The following is a 24628-nucleotide window of genomic DNA, read 5'->3' on the forward strand; positions in this document are numbered from 1 at the left end:
CATTTATATCTTTTCTATAAGAAACAGTTATTACATGCGATATCTTGATAATACTTAAATTTAATTTTTGCAATTATGTATATATGACTTAATAAAACTCATACATTTACATATGAAAAAATATTATTATCAATAAAAAGAGCGCTAATTTTTGCACACATATTTTCGCACACACAAAAATATTATTTAATATATTAAATTTAAATCTTTATTACAATTCTTTTTAAATCTCTCTAACAAAGTATAAGAAACGCAATAAACGCTCAAAGTATTAATATTTTTCATAAATTTATAAGATATTTATTGGAAGATAAAATTACTCTCTTTTGTTTTTCCTTCATTTTAAGGCGTTGCAGAGAAATCAGTATTGTCTATTTTGTGACGTATAATTAAAATTTATTAAATTTTTTGCACGGAAATTTCAATTTATTAACTTTTAGCAACTTCGATTTTTATTGTTTACGAATCTTCTTATGCATAAATCTTATGCATTCACTTTCAGAATTAAACAAACTGCATCAATAAGCATTGTAAGTAGCAGTTTTATTAACATACAGTTGCTACAGCTTTCCCTTGTTTCCTGTTTCTAGCATTTGCATCGAAATTAACGGATTAAATCTCTACATGCGCAACATCTGCAATATAACGACTCAGTCAGAAATCCAGATATTGCCGAGATCAAAACACATCTCGGGTTATATCAGTAAAAGCAGTTGTCATCTATGACTTTTTTCTGTGTCTGTTCGCCACATACTTGATGAAAGCTTCTCGTCTTGCAATAATAATACTTGGATTGTAACATGAACAAATATGAGATCGTTCGACCACATCAGTGCCTTCAACATACATTATCAGATATAAATATTTTAAAAATCAGGACTCAGCCTTATATTGATTTCACATAAAAGCAAACATTAAGAGAAACCCCAAGGCGTTAGATTTAGAACAATAGCTGTCACGAGGAACATGTGCGACTGTTCGGCACTCGAAGGTGGGACATGGGAATAATAAAAAAGGACGAATATTCTAGATAATAGCCGGGAAAGCGAAATACCTTTGTATATGTCTAAAACAGAAATCTAGTAAAATCTCAAATGTTATTGATATTAGATAATGCAATTATATTCAACAATTGTTTCATATTCTTATTAATTAAAATGATTCAAATTTATACACTTCTAAAATAATTCCGTGTATTTTATTGTTATTTATAATAATAAAGAAAAATTTTTTAAATAATTGCTTTATTTAATGATAAATAGTTTGCCACTATTTACAGTTAAAGATAAACAATTATTATTTATTATATATGTACGAAAAAATTTAATAAATTTTTTAATATGAAAGTAAATATTCCTTTTTATTTTAAATTTATTTTTATATTAAGACTTGTGAATATTAAGATTTGTGAATAAGATTGAATCTTTTCTATTCTATTAGAATTCTATATCTACCAATATTTAATTTTCATTCGAAAATGAAATTACACACGACAAAAGCGGCCATGATCCGATTTGTATTGATTGACTATACTATATAGTGAACACGTTGGTTTTTTCATTAATTTTTAAATATTCCGATCAGAGTATTTGCGGTAAGAATAAAAATCGGTTTTTTCACACTAAATTGTGATTTCAATGTCGAGATAAGAGAACCACGGAGAAATTTAAGTTTAATGAAGATCTGATTTTCCCTCGTTCAACAATTCCATAGCAAGTGATAACGAAAGCGTCGCGAATTGTTTCGGGAAAACGATAAGCATTCGATTTCAGGTATCGCTTTGTTCAATCGGCTGCGGTTTTACTTCTTTATTTTACGGCAGCCATTGTTTCCGATATCGATAAAACGCGATATAATAGATCGTGTTGTATTTGGTATTACCCGTATAGATTGACAGGTCTATTAAGCTACTGCCTGCTTGCTGCAGCAGTAACAGATCGCTATTTACTGCTTCTGATAACAGATATGCCAAAGTACAATATTATTTTTTTTGCAGTAACATCTTTTTGTAAAAATGAGTTAAGTTTTACACATTACTTCAGATTACCATTAAGATAGTCTAAAACACTCTTTCCTGCAATTTTCAATTACTTCGAGATTTTATCGGAAAGAAATAACTCGCCGATTAATATATATATGATGATATTCGTAAATATCAGCCTGTGTAATTAAATGTTCCGTGAAAGATTCAATTTAAGCATCTTCGGAAGTTTGTAATAGCGATAGAATAAATTACATCGTGCTTGTGGGTGTAATAGTAATTTTCTTTAATTATATAATTATGCTATATATTTTAAACAAGCAAAACACAAGATACTTTTATTTAAATGTAAAAGTTTCTTGTTACGATTTCTATTTAAATATAAAAGTATGTACACACACACACACACACACACACACACACACACACACACACACACACTCTCTCTCTCTCTCTCTCTCTCTCTCTCTCTCTCTCTCTCTTTCTCGAGCTCTCTCTTTCTCGAGCTCTCTAAAAGATAAGATAGAAATTTTTCAATCTCCTGTAAATTTCATATCATCGATTTAAGTTCATGCTTTATATTATTTCGATATTATATATATATGTGTATATGTATGTATATGAATCTATTTGTCAATAGGAGTTTGTTATAGAATTGAACTTTATTCTGTAATATCAGATTTTCTGTATATTTTAATTCGAATCTTTTCTAGTCTAGCGAAAATTAATTTTCTCTTAGAAAAATTTTATTTTTTAGTTAATATCTGATTTAACTTTACATTCAACACATTGATTTCATTAACAGACATGTATGAAATAGTTAAGAAGTTTCTTAGAAAGAAAATGAGAAGTTCGGAACGCGAAGATCATTCAAAGATCGACGAGAGATAGAAGATACTTAAAACTTTTAACCGACCATGATAGTTACTTCTTCGACTTTCTTTACCAAATAGTCTTATTTTGTTTTTTCTCGGAAGTTTAAGATCCATTCGATAGACTTCACTGATCGTTAAGTTAAGATGAAATATCCTAGAATTGGTAAATTATAATGGAGCACTTTTCAAATTCGACCCTCTTTCTTCAGTATGACTACCCCACTGTTATAAGCGCACATTGTAACTTACGCTATAGCATATGAAACATCGTAAGAATGAAAGAAACTCCGATCGGATACGAACGAAACCAATGAGCTTAGCAGCGCGTAAAGGGGATAGCTGCGAAAAAAATCCTACTATCAGAAAAGTTTATGTGCTTAAGAAAATAATATGGTAAAAAGAAGGTAGAAGAAAGCGCTCTAAAAACCTTCGCAAACTTTAAATATTTTTTTTTGCGTTTAAGACTTGTTTATTATGGAGGCTCAGGATGCAAATTAATGGACGAATAAAAATTCTGAGTTTTGAACAAAAAGATAATATTTGCACAGCTGGTTCAGACGCGCGGGGCAATTAAAAGAAAAATTAATAGTTAGTATAAGATATTGTAAATTAAAATTAGATTAAATTGAATTAAATATTGGCAAACGTTTAAAACAGAGACGTGATTGGATAATATTGATTTAATAAACATATAATCATGAGTAAATTAGATTAGTCTACGCACAATATATATTGATTTTCTCGTTATAAGACATTATCAGTCAAATTAAATGAGTTGTCGCCTACAAATGTCAATATTAATTATTTCTGCTCATTTGGAAAATATTATAATTACTGATTAATGAGAATGAAATATATAATAACGTATGTACTTGTATAAGATTTTAAAATAAATAGGATAAATATATATAAATTCTGATTGAAAGTGATTAAAAGGTTGCGTTTTATTTTTTTGTAGCGATGTATTATAAAGACATAATAACTTGCAAATATTTAAAACGAAAAGAAATATGATGCGGTAGATATAAATATCGATAGTCTTTAACGTAAAATGAGCACTTCCCCATCTCACGTTAAAATTCAAGAATTCTTCTATTTTTTGAATACGATACTCAAACTATATTTGCAATATTTGCATTTCATTAAAACGAAGAATACAGTTCGCCTATTTTACCGATATTCCTCAACCACTTTCCACTCAGTAGAAATTTTCTTCGTTTTTTATAAAATTAAAAAGAAAATGGCATAAGAGCCAACGCGCGGTAGTTGGAGCACAGAGAAGCAATAACACTTCTTTCTTTTTTTAATATTAGTTTATTAAAAAATATATTATAATAACAAAAAGCGAACGTTTCGGATCATCTTTTGATCCTTCTTCAGCGCGATGTTAACAATATATATTACAGATAGTGACGCGTTACACACACATTAAACGAATTCGTTTTTTATATTTTATATGATTTTAAAGTAAAGAATGTTGAGTGTTATTTTTATTAATAATATTAAATTGTAAAATGTATCGCGTAAAAAATTATATGTTTTAATGTCAGCAAAGTTTGTGTCTTGTTCTTGTCATTTTTTAAGTGAATTCTCTCCGCATATCTCTCTCGAGAACCCATGTGCAGGGGCGGCACTACGCTCCAGGGCTGGATAACCATCAATCGGGAGGGAGGGGGGAATAGGATTTGATTTTTGAAAAAAATTTTTTTTACCGGTTTAATTCATGCAAGAAAAGTTTAAATAAATAACCATGGTTCAAAGAAAATGACACAATATATTAATTTATCTTTTATATCACAGCAAAATGGGTAAAGTAGAATTAAAAAAAAATTATCCGTTTATGAGTCAGGTCTGGATTTCCATACCTACTCATGAGTGAGGTCTGGATTTATCCAGACTATCCCTAGCGGTAGTGCCGCCCCTGCCCATGTGCGTTTTCCGAAACAGCATGCTAATTAGTTTCGTAATAATTGGAACGGATAACACTTCAAATTTAACATCTCTTAGTATCTATTACACGCCATCAGTATTGTTAATATATGTTATACGTTCCTTCGTTAAAGAAAACAGACCGTAATACATCGAATGATTATCTTTCACGAAAATTTCTGTAGTATCTGTTAATTGTTCGATGTTGGCGCTAATGTATGTTTATTTCCCGCTGCATTTCGAACAAAATGAGACAATATTGACTCTAACTATTCAGGATTGAGCTTATAGAGCTGGATTATAATTTTGTCTATAATTATAAGTAATGATTTTTTATGGATTTACAGTTTAAAACAGGAATTTATAGTTTAACAAAAATGGAAGAAAAAGGATCTTTTCCTTTATTTATTTTACTGATATATTATTAATTATTGTTTTTACATTTTACACATACACATCTCCTATATTTAAATATAATTATTTATATTAAATATTTATATAAATTTATTAGAATTTAGAATAGATTTAGTAGGGGAGACCGGGGACAAAAGTAACATTTTTTTGTATTATAGGTCACTAATTAATTATCGTTAGAGATATAAAAAAAAAGATTATATGTTAAAAAAACTCCATTTATTGCTCTATTATTATACCTATGTTTCAATCTCAAATGATAGATATTTAAAGAGCTACTATAATTTTTCGCAAGTACGTTGATTGTTACTTTTATCCTGGGGGCCGGAGACAAAAGTAACATAGTCTGGGGATAAAAGTACCAGTTCTTATTTTCGGAAAAATAAAATAAATATACTTAAAAATACTTTTTTCATCAAATACTTTTTTCAATTTAAGGCAACTTTTATTATAATCTTTTATTAAGCAAGATAACTTTTTTAATAAATTTGTATTATATTATATTAAAATAAAAAATAAAATAAATATTTATTTTTATCATCTTTGAAAAACTTAAAAGAAATAATCTTCGTTAAGCAAAATAATTATAAGTAATATCATAAAATAATTATACTTAATATCACACTAGTCTTGTACTTTTTTAAGTCTAAATAATAGTTTAATTCTAAATAATAGTGTAAAAATTGCATGATAACTACTTATACAAAAGAGATTGGTATCTATTCCGAATCACAATTATGGCATACGTAATAGAGAAGAATCGCGTTTGGTACAGTTATTATGGGACCAGCCCTTATACTTTAAGCATTGAAACATGTTACTTTCGTCCACAGAGTGTCGTGTTACTTTTGTCCCCAAACACATTTTTTAGAATAAAAACATTATAACCTAAATATGATGCAAGACTTAGCCAAATCAACTATAAAAACTTATGAATACATTTTAGAAGAATACACTGGCAAATAATTACGTCAATATATACACTTTAATTAGGCATAGATAGAATAGGTGAATAATGCAAATACACTAATTTCACTTCTGCATGTGCAACCGGCGCGATCGTTCTACAACAATTAGCTGAAGAGAATCAGGGCGTACGCGTTTGACTATATAATACAAATTATTCAACATATTGTGTAGTTTATTACGAGGCTTGTTACTTTCATGACGTTGTTCCTTTTGTCCCCGGTCTCCCCTAATATTTGCTTTATTAGATTTTCATGTGTTTTTCAGTAAAGTTTAGTCATATTTTTTTAAGTTCTACGAGAGTAACAGTTCGCTTTTATTCTAAATACTATAAAAACATTCCAAGTCTTCTTGGCAGCTATTTCCTGTGATTCGTTACGTTCTATTCTTTTGTAATCGTCCTTTTCGATATAACGAACGTTTTATTCTTCGCACGATTGCTTTAGAGTAGTTCTTTATCTAACATCCGGAATACCAACAGATTTTTGTTCAATGTCAATATGATACATTGATCAGACACACTAATATAGCAATATTGATGCAATTTTATCTTCTTTAAAGAATTTTGCGGTTAAAGAATTCAAGTTACATTTAATCTTTAGAAAAAATATATAGTATTATTTCTTATATTTTACATAAATTAATTATTATTTTACTAAAAATAATCATTAAAAGATGGTACTTTAGTTTATCTTCAAAAAATACGAGTTTGATTTTATCATGTTTTTTCGCGAAACTTTGTATCCTACTAGTGACTTTCTCTACCGTGTTTCGTAATGTAAAGTCTCAACGTATGCTTCGATATAGAAATGATATAATACTTTCGTATGACCTAGTATGCCGGGCCAGTCCTTTGTGAAGAAGAATTGCGCATTCATGGAAAAAGTAGAGTACGCCTTATACAAAGGGTAGATTGGTATGTCGAAGTTTTTATGAATATATTTAGAAATTTTTATTCAATCTGGTAGAAAAAAATAGGTTATTGTATAGTTAAAGATTCTTAAGAAACTTCGTACTTAAAGGAAGTTCATGTTCAAGAAACGATAATAATTTATATTTTGTTGCTCTCTTTACACTCATTAATCCGTTAAAGTGCATTAATTTCGCGAAATAATTACTGTATCTACGCATATACTAGCTTAAATGTGGTTATTAAGAAATAGTTTTAATTAAGTTTACTGCGCTACGCAAAAGATATCATTATATATGCCTTAGAATACGTAGTAGATGACGAATTATAGGCTAGAGTATTTCGCTTGATCGCATGGAATTTCCTCTCATCCCTATTTCATAGAAATTATATGGCTTCGAACGTTTAGTGATTTCGAAGCGCCCCGTTGACGACGTAAATACCGTAATGCAATTACATGGCGATGTGGAATGAGAATTACGAATGGATTTCATTTTACACATTTTGAGCAACATTATAGTCATGATGCGGTCATTAAGGGAATGGTCATTTGCATGTGAAGCATTCAATTATCGAATATAAGATTGCAAGCAGACGCTTTTATGCACGGGCTTTTAAAAAAACGAGAAGAAATGCTTATAATTCGCTCTCTCAGTCACACCTACTTAAGTTACACCATTATTTCAATATGATTGTTGAGCATTTTATGAATTGATACATATTCATATATAATTCTGAAAATATTAAAATGCAAAAATATAGTTTAACATACGCACACAATTTATATATTGTTATTTTTCAATGCATTCAAATATTCGGCAAAACGTGAAAAAGAAATGTTTAGAGTACTCAGCTGTATTATATCAAACCCAATTCAGTCAGCTTCTGGATGTGGAGCTTCGGGAATATGCGTATGCATCTTATGATAAAACGCCACTCCCAGACAGCAAGTGCACTCTGCCACTTTGCGTGAATATTATAGAGAATAAGATAAGTATATTTTACGTGTTAAGATATAAGCTCCATATTTTTTTACATTAACATAACAATAAAAATTTAGAACACGCTTATTTTTGTGTTTAGGTTTTATCAGTTAAGTTTTCTGTTACGCAATATTATGTATTATTATGATCGAAAGATCATGGTGGAATGCATTTTGCGGCTGACTGTGATTCGAGAAGATTATCATTGATCCCAGTTTATACCAGCTTAGGGGGTGGAAATGGTCTCAAGTAAAGTCTGAGGGAAATCGTTATTGGAAACCGTTCTTCGTTAACCGCTTTAATGTACTATCTTTCCAGCCAAATTTCCTGACAGCTTAAGAACTCAGAGATCTGTCGTCTCGGAAAATCAAGATGTCAGCTTTTTATATAATAATATAAAATGAATTAAATATTCGCGAGAAAAATATAATATTGTTTGGTTAATTCTATTAATGTTTGGTTAATATCTGACTTAAAATTTTATATAAAAAAGAAAAAAGAAATCTTTATATATTTAATACATGCATATATATCTTTAATATGTATATATCATAAGAGAGAGAGAGAGAGAGAGAGAGAGAGGGAGAGAGAGAAAGAGAGAGAGAAAGAGAGAAAGAGAATACCTTAACATCTGCAAAGTTATAGCGATCCTTTTCGTTATCTCTTTCAAACCTTCGAAAAATCCACTCTACTTTAGTCCCAATGGAGCATTTTATTCTTTTCGCCCATCTTCGACACCCTACTAACCCTGAATCACAGATAGCACCTTAACCATCGGTAATTTTGGAGAAAGGATGCCGATACATTTTTCAGAATTTTTTTATATAAAATCGTGTTGATTTTCTTTATTTCTTCATAAAAAATTTATTATGAATATTTATTTTAATTTGCAGATATAATTATCAAAAAATTCAACATCTAATAAAATAACACACACACACACACACACACACACACACACATATATATATATATATATGCATATAAATGGATGTATAGTTATTTTGTTCAAATAACCATTATACACTATTATTTCACTAAATTCATCTTTATCCAGCATAATATTTATATAAGTGTGCATACACAAATCTTTATTGAAAAAATACTCAAAGTAAATGGAACTGAATTAAAATGTGGTTGATTTAAAAAATAGATCAACAACAGAAGTAAGAATTGTGAATCGAGCTGACTGAGATAAGTTTGATCAAAACTGAGATCATATTGAGATAATGGCATTTGATTAAAAGCAAAGATTTGTATTTAAACTCATAAACGATCAGATTTGTTTTTTATAATTTTATCTTTTTATTATCTATTATTTAATATTAAATAAATTAACTTAAAAATTAAGAATAAGAACAGCAATTAAACGTTACATTGGTAGTAGCTAAATTAAAAAGTATACCTTTTTTATATAAATCAATTCCAGCGAAAACGCAAAAAATAATGAGAAAACAACAGTATGTATATATAAAAAAAGCAAATAGATAAAATAAAATTAATTATAAATATACTACAGAGAATATTATTTCACACATGACTTAATAATATAAAATATATTTTGTAAATATGTCAAATGTACATGTAAGAGATAAAATTTTGTTAATGACTAATTCTAATTATTTTTGAAATTATTTAATTAATTTAATTATTTAAAAAATTATTTTATATCCGCGGTTTATTTATATTTATTAGTCACAGATTTAATTAAATGTACGATTTTTAAAACAACGTTGTGTCCCTGCTAAATGCCATCTTTGCCAAAAATTTGCACGTCTAAGTATATATGTAACTATCGCGCGTCCCAGTATATAACTACTGTTTGAATTGCCCTTACATTTTGAATCAAAACCGCGCAGTTCGATATTTCAAACGCTTTGAACCGGAAAATTTTTGCAACGTGATTCAAATTGTAAATCAATGCTGTGACTGTTTCGCGATAAGTAGTAGTAGTAGTGTATAGATACGACCTATTATACAGTGTTACGAGATTCCGCTCTCAACAAGCACTTCGTGGCAAGTGGCGATGGGATTAAATTCGAGAAAAAAGAAGCAAAGATATCGATGAAGATCAACGCAGATAAATGAAAATGCGGGACAGAATCGTGAACGCCAAGAGGGAGAACACAATTTGAGGTGTCGAATGCCAAAGGACCGACTGGCGGTGCCACGCTTCGCAGACGTCCCTAGTGCGCAAGGGCGTTGGCGCTGACGACGGACGGTACTGGAAGTGTCGGGGGTGTGGGTTCTGGGAGCTTTGGAGCTTCATGACGGGATCGGGGGCGCAAGGGAAACTAGTAGAGTAGGGGATGGTTTGAGGAAACCGGGGGGTGGGACAACCGGAGACGACTGTGCTCCCAGTCGCTCAGTCCGCGCCCCGACACGCAATCACACGCGCACTTCTTGTTTAAGGACGACGGAGTTATCGTCGTCCTTTGCTTCGGATTTTTTAAATCGGCTCAATTCCCGCCGTCGCGTCTAAGATCAGTTCGGGAATTTTTCGCTACTACCAATTTTTTCGTCGATCTTCGACGATATCTGACGTTTTAATTTCACTGGTGAGTAAGATGATAGTCGATAGCGTCGTATTGGATCCGGTCGTACGAAAAGTGAGACTTTTGCGATGCGTTCTACGTGATAGTTGCTGTATAAAAGTTCAATAGGAACTTTCCAACTTTTTTAGTATTTTCTTATTATGCCGCTCAGGTGGCCACGTTTATCTTCGATGTGACAGTCTAGAAATGTTATGTCGCATTAGTGGAAAATTTATCATATAAGACGCGATAAAGCATGATAATCCACTTCTCTTTCACCTTCGTCAGATTCTCATGTTCCCCTACAATTATCTTCGTAATTACAATTGCCACACGTCGTCTCCAGGTTTCATCCTACTAATGGAAGAACCGGCGGGTTTGCTTTATTCTCAAGAGAAAGAAAAAAAGATCTCACGCTGCTGTCCGCGTTAATGAAACTCTTACAATTTCATGCGCAACAAAATTTCAGTGAAAAATAAGCAAAATAATATGTCGTAGTTTAACGATGCTTTTTCCACATCTTTTTCTCTCTCTCTTTTTAAGTATTACTACATTAATACAAACATTAGAACAATATATAATAAAGACATAGATAGCAAAAATAGGTAAATATATAATATTTTATTTTGTAAAAAATTAAATTAAATTAAACTTTTTTTCACACTGCAGCTTAATTATAACATTTTTGTAATAATTGTTTTTAAGAATAGAAAAATTTTGTGTATATGTGTATATGTGTATGTTAAATGCTTTTTTAAGAATTTGAAATAATAATTTTTTTCTAAATAGAAATTACATTATAAGAAATATATATATTTTTTATTATTTATAAATTGTTTGCATGTTATCAATATTTTCTTGCCGTAATAAATATTGATATCTCTGAGCATGTGATCTTATCTAAAATCTCTTTCCTCTTACAAAATATATAAAAATATATTATACTTATTATGCAAACGCATTTCTGTCATTCTTCAAATTTTTTTATTCTTACGAGCACACATCCTATCTCTTCGGTATATTTACTGAAATGTTACGAGAAAAATCTTAATTTCAGGAAACTTAATAATTTAGTAAATTTTTTATTAAAAATGAAGTTAAATCTCACAGTAATTACGCTTTTCTCGTTAAGTATTTATATTAAGTTGAAAATGAGAACTAGAAAATAATATTACAGAATATGTAGAATATTTTATTATGTTGCGCTTTATCTATAAATATTTAAAATTTCTACATATAAACTAAGTTTTACAATCTTTTTAATTTTATTACGAGGGGTAAACCGCTGATCAAAATTATGTACACTAATGCCTACTAATGCCCAATTCCTGGGCATTACTGCTAAATTTTTAAAATTTAATAATTTAAATTTTAATAAATTTAAAATTATTATTTGGAAGAAAAAACTTAATAATACTTTAATAACGTCCATAATACGCATTAATACTTCAATAAAACCTAATAATGCCCAAGTAATGCCCAAGCAATGTCCAGTAATGCCTCAAATCTGTACACTGCAATGCCCTTAGCGGTTTACCCCTCGTTTTATTAGAAATGCAAAATTTAATTTCTCATTAAATCTTAGAGCAAAAATAACCTAGCTGTTGTTGGCATATCTAAATAGATATAGTTATATACATTATCTATACTTTAAGAATTGTAAAAGAAAGAAAAATTTATATGAAACATATGACATTTCAATTGCATTATGATAGTATATATGTGTTGAAGTGCATTTACAGGAAAAAAGATATATTTAACTCTTATTTTAATTTTAATTAGAATAACAAAAATAATTATTAAATTATCAAAATTATTAAGCCACTTGATATATGTCTTTCTTATTGATTTTTTTATAGGTACAGTTGTTATGAAAAATTTTAGAACAAATTTCCAACATGTTAATAGTACGAGAATTACATGTAATTGGAATATATGTAATTCTCGTACTATTAACATGTTGGAAACTTGTACTAAAATTATTTTTCATAGCAACTATATGTATGTTATACATATATATAAACTTTCTCGTAAATGAAAATATTAAAAATATACCTTCAATATATTTACCAATGCTTTCATTGGTGCATCTGGTCACTATTTTGTAATAAACATGCATTTCTGTCATTTCAAATTCTGAAAAATATATTATATTTACAAATGTGTGCAAATACGCAGACTAAGAAAGCAGAATGCAGAATAAACGAAGAACTAATATTGACAGAAATTACTAATCACGATTGATCAATCGCAGATTTAAATACAATACTAATTTTTTTGTAATTTTTTCATTGCTAATACTTTAAAAAAAAAGAAAAAAGAAAAACTGATTTTTAAAATTTGACATATTATTTCTTGTATTTATATAAGATTTTGTAATAATAATAATAAAATATATTTAGGTTTATTTCGGTATATTTATGATTACTCGAAGTATGAGAAAATTATTAACGTGTTAGTTCGCCCATTAGTACGGAGCGTCTGTCATTTTATAGTTTCACACGATTGTATTTGCTGCAGAAAATCCATTTGCTAATTGGAGAGTTCTGCCATTTACGAAATCAGATATGAATGGTGGGTAAGATTCGTTTACAAATTAGCATTTCTCCGCTAAAGCTTAACATAATAAATTACTATTACGTATCGATCAATTTTATTGACATATACATTATATGTATAATCATATTAGAGTTATGATTATATACTATATCAGATATATATACTGTAGCACAGTTTCGATTTATATGCAGAATGCCTTTAAACCTATCAATCTACTTTCTGTTCATATCATACAGAATTTTTACTTTTTAAAAGAAAATTAACATATCGAAACTGAGACAAATGTCTATTTTATGTCATGATAAACAAAAATGTTCAAACAACTTTTACGATATTAGTAAAAGTAAATACTAAATTATTTTAATTTTAATTTTATGCACAACTATTTACAAAAATTAATGAATGCAACAACGTCATTTTATCTTTGATGATTTTTGTTGGTGCTTTCATTATTTAATATAAAATATGTAAAGAGAGCAAAACATTTTGTTTATATAATATATATATGTAAGGTATACAATAGTTTGATTTACATATATGAAGTGGCAAGTATTATTTTAATACTCAAAATATATACGTTCAATCTTGGTTTGTTTTTACGTTGACAATAATTTTATGGACGGTTGGCAAGTAACGATCCCAAGAGTAAGTCGAAAACTTCTTGAAGCAGCTTGGGTCTGCTCATCTCTCTGCTGTCCAAACTTGATTCATTTAAGTTTGCTCGATGAGATTTGCCATTCGAAAAAGCATGAATTTTGCGAATCGACTCTAAAATTTGAAAGAACTATTTTGTACGTTCGCAGTTTATTATTTTAAACGAAAGTTTTGCGATAGGGCGTGACAGCTGTTTTGTAAACGTGACGTTTCCAATGCATGACGTCAGTTCGTTGATTAAAAAAAGGAGAACGGAGATTTTCTAGTCAAAGACCACGAGTATCACAAAGCGATTGGGAAAAGTGAATCGACGGGTTATTATTGAAAAAGTTATAATTCACCCACGCATCGTTTGACAAAGCTAATTCATACCTCCCATCCTTTCTCGTCTGATCGAGTATTTTAATTGTTGGCAGCCCCTCTTGTTCTCCACCTCATTGTGCTTTCTTTTGCGCTACTGGGCTGGCTTAATTGAGTCTCTCCGCTCGTTCTGTTCGCGCAAAGAGATTCATAAAGAGAATAGTCCGCGTTACAAGTTCGATGACTTTGGAGATTTTGTTGTTTGTATCAAGATTTAATTACTGAAACAATTCTTATAGATATATATATATATATATATATATATATATATATATATATATAATATTATTTTATATTTAGCTGATATTCTTAGGATACAAGTTGTTTTACATTAATCAGTTTGAAGTTTGAAGTTCTGCGAACTGAAAATGATGAGAAGGAAAAGAGAGTCAAAATCGACACATTTAAAGAGATTGGCATACTTAATCTATAGCTATAATATGAATCGATAAAAGAGACGAATCAGATCGGGGCAGGTTCTGAAAACGGTACCGCAAATTTAATTTTTAATAGGGAGTCTGGATTTGTTCAATCTCTTCTATATCCTCTCTGCGTTCGTCTTCTGTCTTATATACTTGTGGACGTAGACCGATTTCCTACAAAAAAAGATTATTATCGTATGACCCAGATCGCTTTAGTATGCAGGTGACATTACTTGGGTAAAGAGAAATTCAATTTCTGAAGAATACGCTCGAGTATGATGTTAATCTGCAAGCCATTTTCCGAATAAATAAGACCATCTGCGATTCCATGCATACTTTGATTAACACCATAAAATATTCAAACAATGAAATGTATACTTAAACTAGAAGAGAAATTATTAAAAATTTTTATAACAGAGTAACGCAAATACATTTGTTGAAAAAATAATTTTTGTTAAATAATAAGCTTTTTTAAAATTTATTATCTTATAAAGTATTTAGAATATATTTAGTCGAAATTATTGATAATAGTTAATCCGCTTTTCAAATTTTTCTTTAGATTATCAATTTAAATTACATAATCTAGAATAATAATTTAATATTATCGAAAGATTGAAGAAATGAAGTGCTTGAAAAAAATGAGCTAATTTACTTTATGTAAGACTTGCAGAGCTAATAAATGGGAGATTTAGGATTAATCAGAGATGCAAAAGAATTTGTGATTACTTAACTAAAAATTTTATGTACTTATATAACTTATATAACTTATTGTGATTAAAATAAAAAGAAACTATTTAATTCATTCTGTCACTTGTTTAATATAATTACTTGCCGAACTTTTATTTTTAACGATATGAATATTTCCATCTTAGAATTGTGTGCACATTAAAATGAATTTATTAATTCTATTTTAAAATAGGTAGCATTTTATTTGTCTTACTTGTAGATCGAATCGATTTTGAACGTATTATTAAAATTTTCCATTTTAGTTATCCTTGTAAATATATGTATAACGTTGATTAAATTTTGCTTTATATTTGGAAAGCCGGCGACTTTAAATATTACATGCGAATTATATTATGTATTTTATTTGTAAATGTATATATTTAGTATTAAATAAAATTATATTAAGTGCATTTAAAAATAACATTTGACTTCTATAACTTTTATTTTATTTTAATGCACCGAATCAATTTTTATTTAATTTTACTGTATATTATACATGAAAAAAATTATTTTAAAAAGTTATATTACACGTATAACACACGCAGATACAATATACAATTTTATTATTTAACAAAAATGAATATGTTTATTTTCAAATATTATATTTCCAAATTAATAAATATTTGTTTCGCGATTATAATTACAAACAAAGTAACAATGTATTCTATGAATAACATTAATTTTCTAATGCATCTTTTATAATGAGATTGAATAATTGTAAATGATACAATATCTTTTATTTTAATATTACAATATTTTTAATTTCGACAGAATGATATAGATATAAACCACCGCCTATTTCTAGAGAGAAATAAGGACACTATTACTGCGATTGTTACTTCCAATATCCTGTCGAGATTGAGCGTGGTTTCGTTGATGAAGGCATTTTGCCGAGATATATTTATGATCTTGTTTTCCTGAAAAACAAGAAAACTTATATCTCGGGGAAATGTTCATTGTCGATTACCCGCGATAAATTGAGAATCACGTGAAAGTTTCTGTGAGAAGAATCCTTTTTCCTAGCAGGTCATTGAACGGTTACCTTTCACTATATCCTTTGCATATATTCCAACGATTAAATTTTCCGATCTTCACCGTTGCATAATGTAATAGCTGTCACGCTTCTTGATCGGTTTGCTTTGCTTCTATTTCAATTAATGCTTATTGATTCGATCGCGAATCGTGTTATTACGTCGTATCGTAATTTGCATGAAAATTCGTCAGCCTAGCTTGTCACGAAATGTCATTGATCAATGAAATGACACACACAATAGACTGTGATATATATTTCCTGAATGTTAAATATATTAATACGAATACCCGTGTTCTAAGGTCAGAATATCATAGTTTTGTACGCAATCAATGCCTTTTTATTATCATTGTGATATAATGATTTTTACTTGGGAAGATTACAAGTATAATCATTTATAAAATATATAACAAGTTTTAAAATTAATTTTAATATCATCTGCATTTAAAATGTAGCAAACCTGCACAGGGTTATGTGCAAAAATTATAGAAACCTGATCATAGAAGAGCCTAGGTAAATATCTTGAAGGACTCTTACATTTTAATTTACACACAAATAACATAAAATAATATTAAAATAATATTTTTATCATAAAATAATATATATAAAAAAGAGATGATATATTTAAGTAAAAAGACTGTAAAACATATATATATATATATATATATATATATATGCATATATATATATATATATATATATATATATATATATATATATATATGCAAAAAAAATATATATACAATATATGCAAAACAATTTTTGAAATATTTAAATTTTGCAATATGTTATAACATGAAACAACCCGATTACGTTTGCCGTTCTGAACAGTGAATTACCAATTAAAGTATTTTATAGGCTATGACATAAACTCAACAAGACAATAGAGAAGAAGTCTACGTCGGACATTTATACCGTAAAGCAAAAATGATCCATAGTAGAGTAAATGATCCATAAAAGTTATATATTTCTGATAAAGTTCCATGTGAAACGCGTTATTCGTTCGTCGCTCGTAAGAAGCTCGGTTAAAACTGATTGAAATTAATCTAAGGTCAGTTATGATTCTCTCTAGAAATTAGTAAGCCTTGATAAAAACACAGAGCAGATCTATTGATCTTATGGTCTTTGTTTGGTCCAATCATCGGCGCAGCACCGACATTAAAACGTCAAAGTTCTCGAAGGATCTTAAGGATTTAGAGGGATCCTAGACCATTCTGTACAATACCACTTCGATAAGAAATAGAAACAACGTGCAGAAGCGGAAGGAAGTAAAGCAAAACGGAGAGCAAATGGAGGGAAGAGAATAAAACAAGAAATGGACGAATCGAAAGTAAGATGAGAAAATAGAGCAAGCATGACAGAAATGTGGTCCAGAGATTTTATCTGTATCTCAGACGATGTTCTCGCGTTTATTTTCTTGCATTTTCCTTTTTTCTTCTTGTCAATATATGTTTCATTTGTAATTTGTTGCATCGTTGACCAGATATCAATGGTTTTAATTATCTATGCATATTATACACTCGGAAATTGTCACAATTATTTATACGTGCCATTACGCGACATTAATTCTTCAAATTAAGAAAAAAAATGTGTACATACGCGCGTCAACGAATGTTTTTTTATTGTTTTCCGTTTCATTGATGTGCATCATTCCCGATAGATCGTCCCGATTATCAACAAATTTATCGAAATTATCGAAACGTTACAACATTACAATTATTTGAATGTATATGCATATTCATTGTTTCGTCTGATATTGGTATACATCATTAATATTTGCCATTAAACGTCGTTTTGGCGAGCTGTCAGATACACTGCGTTCGCGTCGTGTAATTAAACTCAGTAACGAGGTACTTCGATGATTTTATGTAATTAATAACACATCTGACAGCACACGCGAACGCGTCTCGTCTCGCGAGGTCGATCGTTGCATTTCTGATTAGATCTATCCAGAATGAGCCGATTTAGAGTTTTCCCTCCAGCTATTCTGTTTCCGCTGGCAGATCTCGCAAGCAGCTGTGAGAAAAGAAAAGGGCAATATCTCAAGTCTTTATGAATGCCGTTTGTTATGAGAGCCTCTCTTTGAAACTGAAAATCTTCAAGATTTTATAGGATATTTCCGTCGCACGTTTTGCTTGCTCCCAGACGCTCAGTCATTTATATCTGCCAGTGACATTTATACTTTGCAAATTGGTACGTAATTTTTTTGCATGCTGCAGAAAATGGCTGTTCCCTACTTTTTCATTTGAGAGAACACAAGCTATAATTTCCCCTATGAATGTAAATTCTGACGTTTTTGTTTAAGAAAATTTAATTTGTAATTTGCTCATTTCGAAAGTATATAAAGAGTCCCCATATATATATATATATACGTATTATAAAATGATTTATGATGCAATGAAAATAACAACGAATTTAAATTTTTGACAATTTTATAGAATTATATTAATTTCTATATTCGACAATTTTATATTCAATATATTCATTTATTATTATGTATTGATTTCATAAAAATTAATAATTCTATAAAATTATCAAAAATCTGAAATTTTATCTATTTTATAAAATCACCGGTAATATATTCTATAAAAGCATCACAATTAACTCGTTTTATAGCATATGTACATAGATTTCGTATGGTTATATTTTAAATAACTTCTATATTACAATTGAAATACAGAACGGAGATGTAAGCGATGATATATTCACTTTTCATGCAGATGAAAAGTATATACACAGGGCATTATTTATCTTAATATGAGCAAGCATGAACAATACAAAATAACTGAAAAGATATATAAAACGAATTGATGCTTTTAAATTTAATATAAAATGTCAAAAAAGATGACAAATGACGGCGAATTCCGGTTAATGGGTCGGAATAGGCCGGAAAAAAATTTGTGCAACATATTACGAAATGTATGAGGAAATAATGTAACAGGTGGCTCACTCTAACTTGGCTAAACTTGCATTCACATATTTTCCTACACACATTCAAAGGCATCTGTTCGTAAAATCAGCAAATAAATTCAGTAAATTGACATAAAATTATCATATTATATTTTTTTCTGTTAATATGCCTATATATCTCTAATTATTAATTGCAAAACAATTTGTACAAACACTTTTTATTAACATATATAAAAAATAAATTTTTTTGCTTATTTTAAGATTTTTTAAATTTAGTCATTTGTCATGGATTGTCAATAAGTAAAAAACTTTTTTTACAAGATATTAATATTTTATATCATTTATATTTTGAAAGAATATAATAATTTCATAGTAAGAAAATAAAATGATATATATATATATATATATATATATATATATATATATATATATGCGATGATTAACAAGAATGCATATTACGGAACTTATCAGTGACAAGCATATGTAAATATGTATATATAAAAGTAATTTTATTTTCTTCAAAAGTTATTTGTACAGAAGATTTTGTTAGGTAATTTTATCAGAGACATACAAAAGTATGATTGATTGCATGTACGTGGATTGCCTAAACAAGCATGCGTAAATGTATATACGGACGCGCAGAATTCATAGAGGTAGCATTATATACGCATTATGAATGACAGGTGAAAGCGGGAATTTCCTCCGCTTAAATGTCATATCGGTGTACAAGATAATAACGTTTCTTATAAACACAGCGGTAATTTGTAATTTTTTCTTAAATAATAATTCTTTAAAATTAATATTAAATCTATTAAACATAAAAAATTATTTTTAAGCTTTAAAAGTATGTAACAATAATTAATAGTAACTAACATAATATTATTTTCTCCATGATGTTATCGAAAATATGACTTTCGATAATAACAAGAAATCGGGATATTATGCGAAGATGTAACGAATTATTCACGGCACATTGAAACTTGACGCATTAATGTGTGCTCGCATATGATTTATTTGTGACTTATCACAATACTGTGATTTGGAATATTTAGATACCCCTAGGATACCTTCCAGATATTGAGCTCTCTCATTAAGGCAAGGTATACCCGTTATTATTATATGTATTATATGTTTTGTACTACAATATATTATTTTATATGTGTGTATATAATATGATATATAATTTGTAATTTAGTTTATAATTGAGAGATTATATCTACATCACATTTTAATATAAATGAATAAATATATAAACTAAAATTAAAAATAAATATTCACGGATTAGAATATTTGAAAATATAATTAAATTTTCCGAATTTGTTTATTTACGCAACAGATTTCGAATGAATCTAGCGATATACAATAGTATATTATCATACATCATCAGAATATACATCATCAGAAAATGAACACTTAAATGAAAATAAATTAATTCATGGACGAAATATTATAACCCAATACAGAATAAATTTATGCGGAATTATTAATTAAACGATTAATATATTACTACTCTTTTTAATATTTAGCTTCATTATTATTAATGCGTTTAATTTAATTATTTTAATCAACTCTGTAATTTGTGTATTTTATTAGGTGAGCTGAATCCAAATGATAACTTACATCTAGATGACTCTAAGCATTGATAGAGAAATAATTATTTTTCAAGAATTATAAAGATTGTGTGACAAATAAATTTTATAATTGTTTATAATTTCATAAAATAACTTTATAAAAAGAATGATAAATTCTTGAACGTCGCCAGTAGATAAAATAAATGAAAGTAATTTAATCGACCACACCGGCAATATTTATTGATGGAAAATTCACAACGTTTCGACCATGGGTTTTGGTCCTTATCAAGTGAACTAAAATTATTACATATAATATAAACAATAAATGAATTACAATAAAATGTGACCAAAAAAATGGAGAAAGAAGAAAAAATCATATATATACATTATCTTAGGTAACTAATACGTGGTGAGAAATAAAGAAATCACTGTGTGAAGTCATGTTGACTTCTCGATCCAACACAAAGAGAAAGACTAAACCACCTTTATTAGTCTATCATAAATATCTTTTAAACTTTCAGTGTCCTTTTGTAAGTTAACAGTGTTGTCAGACTTTTTGATGAAAAACATTTCAGCAATTTCTCTCTTTCTCACATGTCTCTCATTATGCAGAATAACCGGTGTTGACCAATCGAAGTGATTAAGTTCCAATTTATGTTTGCTAACCACAGAAAGATTGCTTTCGTGCAATTTAATGTTGTTGCAATGTTCTTTGATACGAGTGCCTAAATGTCTTTTTGTTTGGCCAATATATGACATATTACAATTTTTACAGTTTAACTTGTAAACAACCTCAGTCCTGTTATTAATAGGCAATCTATCTTTTCCACGTTTAATTAATGAATTCAGTTTATTAGGTACATTATAGACAACCTTCAAACCAACATTTTTGAAAAGGCGACTAATCTCATCACTCAAGCCCTCTACAAACGGCAACGAAATGTAAAATGATGTAGTCGCATTATCACATTCCGTATTCATATTTACATTGTCGCGGTGTTTTAAAAATTCTAGTCTTTTTTTAACGTAACGGTTAGTTACGTTAAAAAAAGGATCGAGAAGTCGACATGACTTGACACAGTGATTTCTTTATTTCTCACCACGTATTAGTTACCTAAGATAATGTATGTATATGATTTTTTCTTCTTTCTCCATTTTTTTGGTCACATTTTATTGTAATTCATTTATTGTTTATATTATATGTAATAATTTTAGTTCACTTGATAAGGACCAAAACCCATGGTCGAAACGTTGTGAATTTTCCATCAATAAATATTGCCGGTGTGGTCGATTAAATTACTTTCATTTATAAAAAGATTTTATAATTTATAATTTTTATTCTTATTCGATTTTTGCTTGATATAATAAACAATCGCACAAAATACGCATTTCAATAAGAACTTATCATCGTGATATAATCACGCATATTTTCCGAAAATTGATTATTCATTAATTATAATAATTATAGCGAATAATTTCCTGTCGAGATTGTACTTTGAAAAGAAATTCAAATATATGGAGCATCTCGCACCACTATCTTCTTGCTCGAATCGCATCGCTCGAATGACAACATATAAGTATAAATTTAAATTAATGGAATGAGAAATTATCCTAATTTTACAAGATTGTATAATCCATTAATTTTAATTTCAAACATCAACACATTTCTGCGCGCAAACAAGTACAATAATGGTTGTTAATAAGTCTCATTGTTAACATAATTTTACGATCCGAGGGGAATTATACTTATTCATGGAATTCTCGGGAAAAGCATAAGTTTCATTTGAAAACAAAGTTACGAACAGTAAATAAGGGCGTTATAAGTTTTATGAATTCTGCCAGGAGTACTTAGTACAAAGATAAGGATCCCTATCCGTTGATGAGTGAAGAAAAAGGGGTAATATAAAGAGCAAAAGTAGGTAAAGGGAGACAAGTTTTCGTAAGCCAGAGAAATATCATTTGATTTAAGATCAGCAAGAATTTCAAACTATGCAAATGTGTATACATTGACGTGTTGATACGTTGCCGTTCATGTATCGGAAAGGTGTTATTCAAGATAGCAGATTGCACGTATTAAATCGTGACGCCTATTAATTATCAAGACAGCCTATAAATCTTAAACTTTTTTAATGGCCGCGTAAATTTCGAACAATATATTACATGGTGGTCCTGTCAATTTCGAGTGGCCCGCGTTGAGAGAATGATAAATAGCGTGTAAGAGCATTTTTTTTGCTTGCGCACAGAACTTTCCATTGGTTTCAGTATTTCATTGATCGAAAGTTTAATTAAGTATGAAAAGTAATTGAAATTTTCCCTTATGAATCTCTCGTGAATTGCACATGATAAATTGAATTTATTAGCTGAGGCTTTCTATTCTTTACTTATTCCGACATTGCTTGAGTGAAGATTGATTCATCTAACTTTTACAAATACTCAGGAACTTCTATTTAAAACTTTATTTAATTTAAGCGGCAAACATTTTGACATTTTGACTTTTATTTAATATTATAATAATTTCAATTGTGTGTATAATATATCTTGTTAAATTTCACTTTTTCAATTATGAAAGAAATGTAGTTTAATTATTGTTTAACATTTACATGTATGACTCTTTGTCCAGTGGAACTTAAAACCTTGGTGCAATCATATGATAATATAATATCATATATTCTATTTTTGTTGCAACAAGTTTGTACATTGCAAAAGTTCACCAAAACTTATCTTGCCCTACATTTAGACTTCTATACACTTGAATTATCTTTTATCATAAATTCAGCCGAATATATAGTTTTTAAGAAAGAAAATATAGGAGCATATGCAAAGACCCAAATCCCAAATAACTACAGTTAAAACTTGTTTACCATTATCGTAAAAAAAAAACAAACTTTAAATTTATATCCATTTGTTTTAGGACATTCAAATTCCGAATAAAATACTTTACTAAATTTTCAGGAAGAAAAAACCGAAATAGATTTGCCAACGAGAAGAAACATTTACTAGATTTAAAAGTATAATAATTGCTTTTAACTTAAAACATAACTTTGAAAAGCAATATATTTTTATTTTATTAATTAAACTCGCGATTTTAAAAAGCGACTATTTTTATTGTTTTCCCATTATTTTATCAATGTTTTAAATTAAATTTCGTATAACATTCTAGCAATTTTAATTAAGCAGAAAATTATTTTATATTACAATATTTTAAATTAAGTAATATTAAAATTTTTTTTCTAATCCTTTCTGTCAAGCATAATATAAAGAATTATGTGTGAAAAACAAACATGGGAAATTAATATATTTTTCTCTAAAAGTTTATGCACAATTATTGAATTTTAGGATTGATATTTTGATAGATTAATATTTTTTAACTTTTTTTGATCGATGGTTGCTTTGAATAAACAAGTAAGGAATACACAAAAGCATTTTGTTTTAATAACCGCACATAGACGCGTAAATATTTCTCGATGTCGTCCGCAAATTTGAACAAAAACATAAAATATGAAAATTTTCACTGACAATATATCTATATTGATCGAAATGCATCAACATAGGATTACATTTCACATCTTATTATAGTAACATTTGTTACGATTTGTTGACTTGGAAAAAGAGAATTTCAGTTTAATTCTTTATATTCCAAAAGCGCCGTAGCACTTTTTCAATCTTGGATTTAATTAAAGTGTTAAACTTTATCTGTTATATAACCTCGTGTTATTTACGATAAAATTGGCCCCAGATGGTATTTTTACCATTACGCCAGTAACACACCATTGGCAGCAAATAGAAAATCACGATAGCACATGT

The 24628-nt window shown here is 28.7% G+C and overlaps 1 protein-coding gene and 1 long non-coding RNA gene across 2 annotated transcripts in view; both read left to right on the forward strand.

The window, feature by feature from the left end:
* LOC145967391 (A-type potassium channel modulatory protein KCNIP1) overlaps window positions 1-24628 on the forward strand; it is a 134770-nt gene that overhangs the window by 25642 nt on the left and 84500 nt on the right. The window lies entirely within an intron of this gene.
* Window positions 10402-24628, forward strand: part of LOC145967395 (uncharacterized) — a 62417-nt gene continuing 48190 nt past the window's right edge. The window contains exon 1 of the long non-coding RNA XR_014437396.1: window positions 10402-10616. This is a non-coding gene — a long non-coding RNA (uncharacterized LOC145967395). The remainder of the gene's footprint in view (window positions 10617-24628) is intronic.

The sequence above is a fragment of the Camponotus vicinus genome, unplaced genomic scaffold (genome assembly GCF_025532165.1).
Source record: "Camponotus vicinus isolate PSW18456_S1 unplaced genomic scaffold, iyCamVici1.0 SCAF_1, whole genome shotgun sequence".
Taxonomy (NCBI): Eukaryota; Metazoa; Arthropoda; class Insecta; order Hymenoptera; family Formicidae; genus Camponotus; species Camponotus vicinus.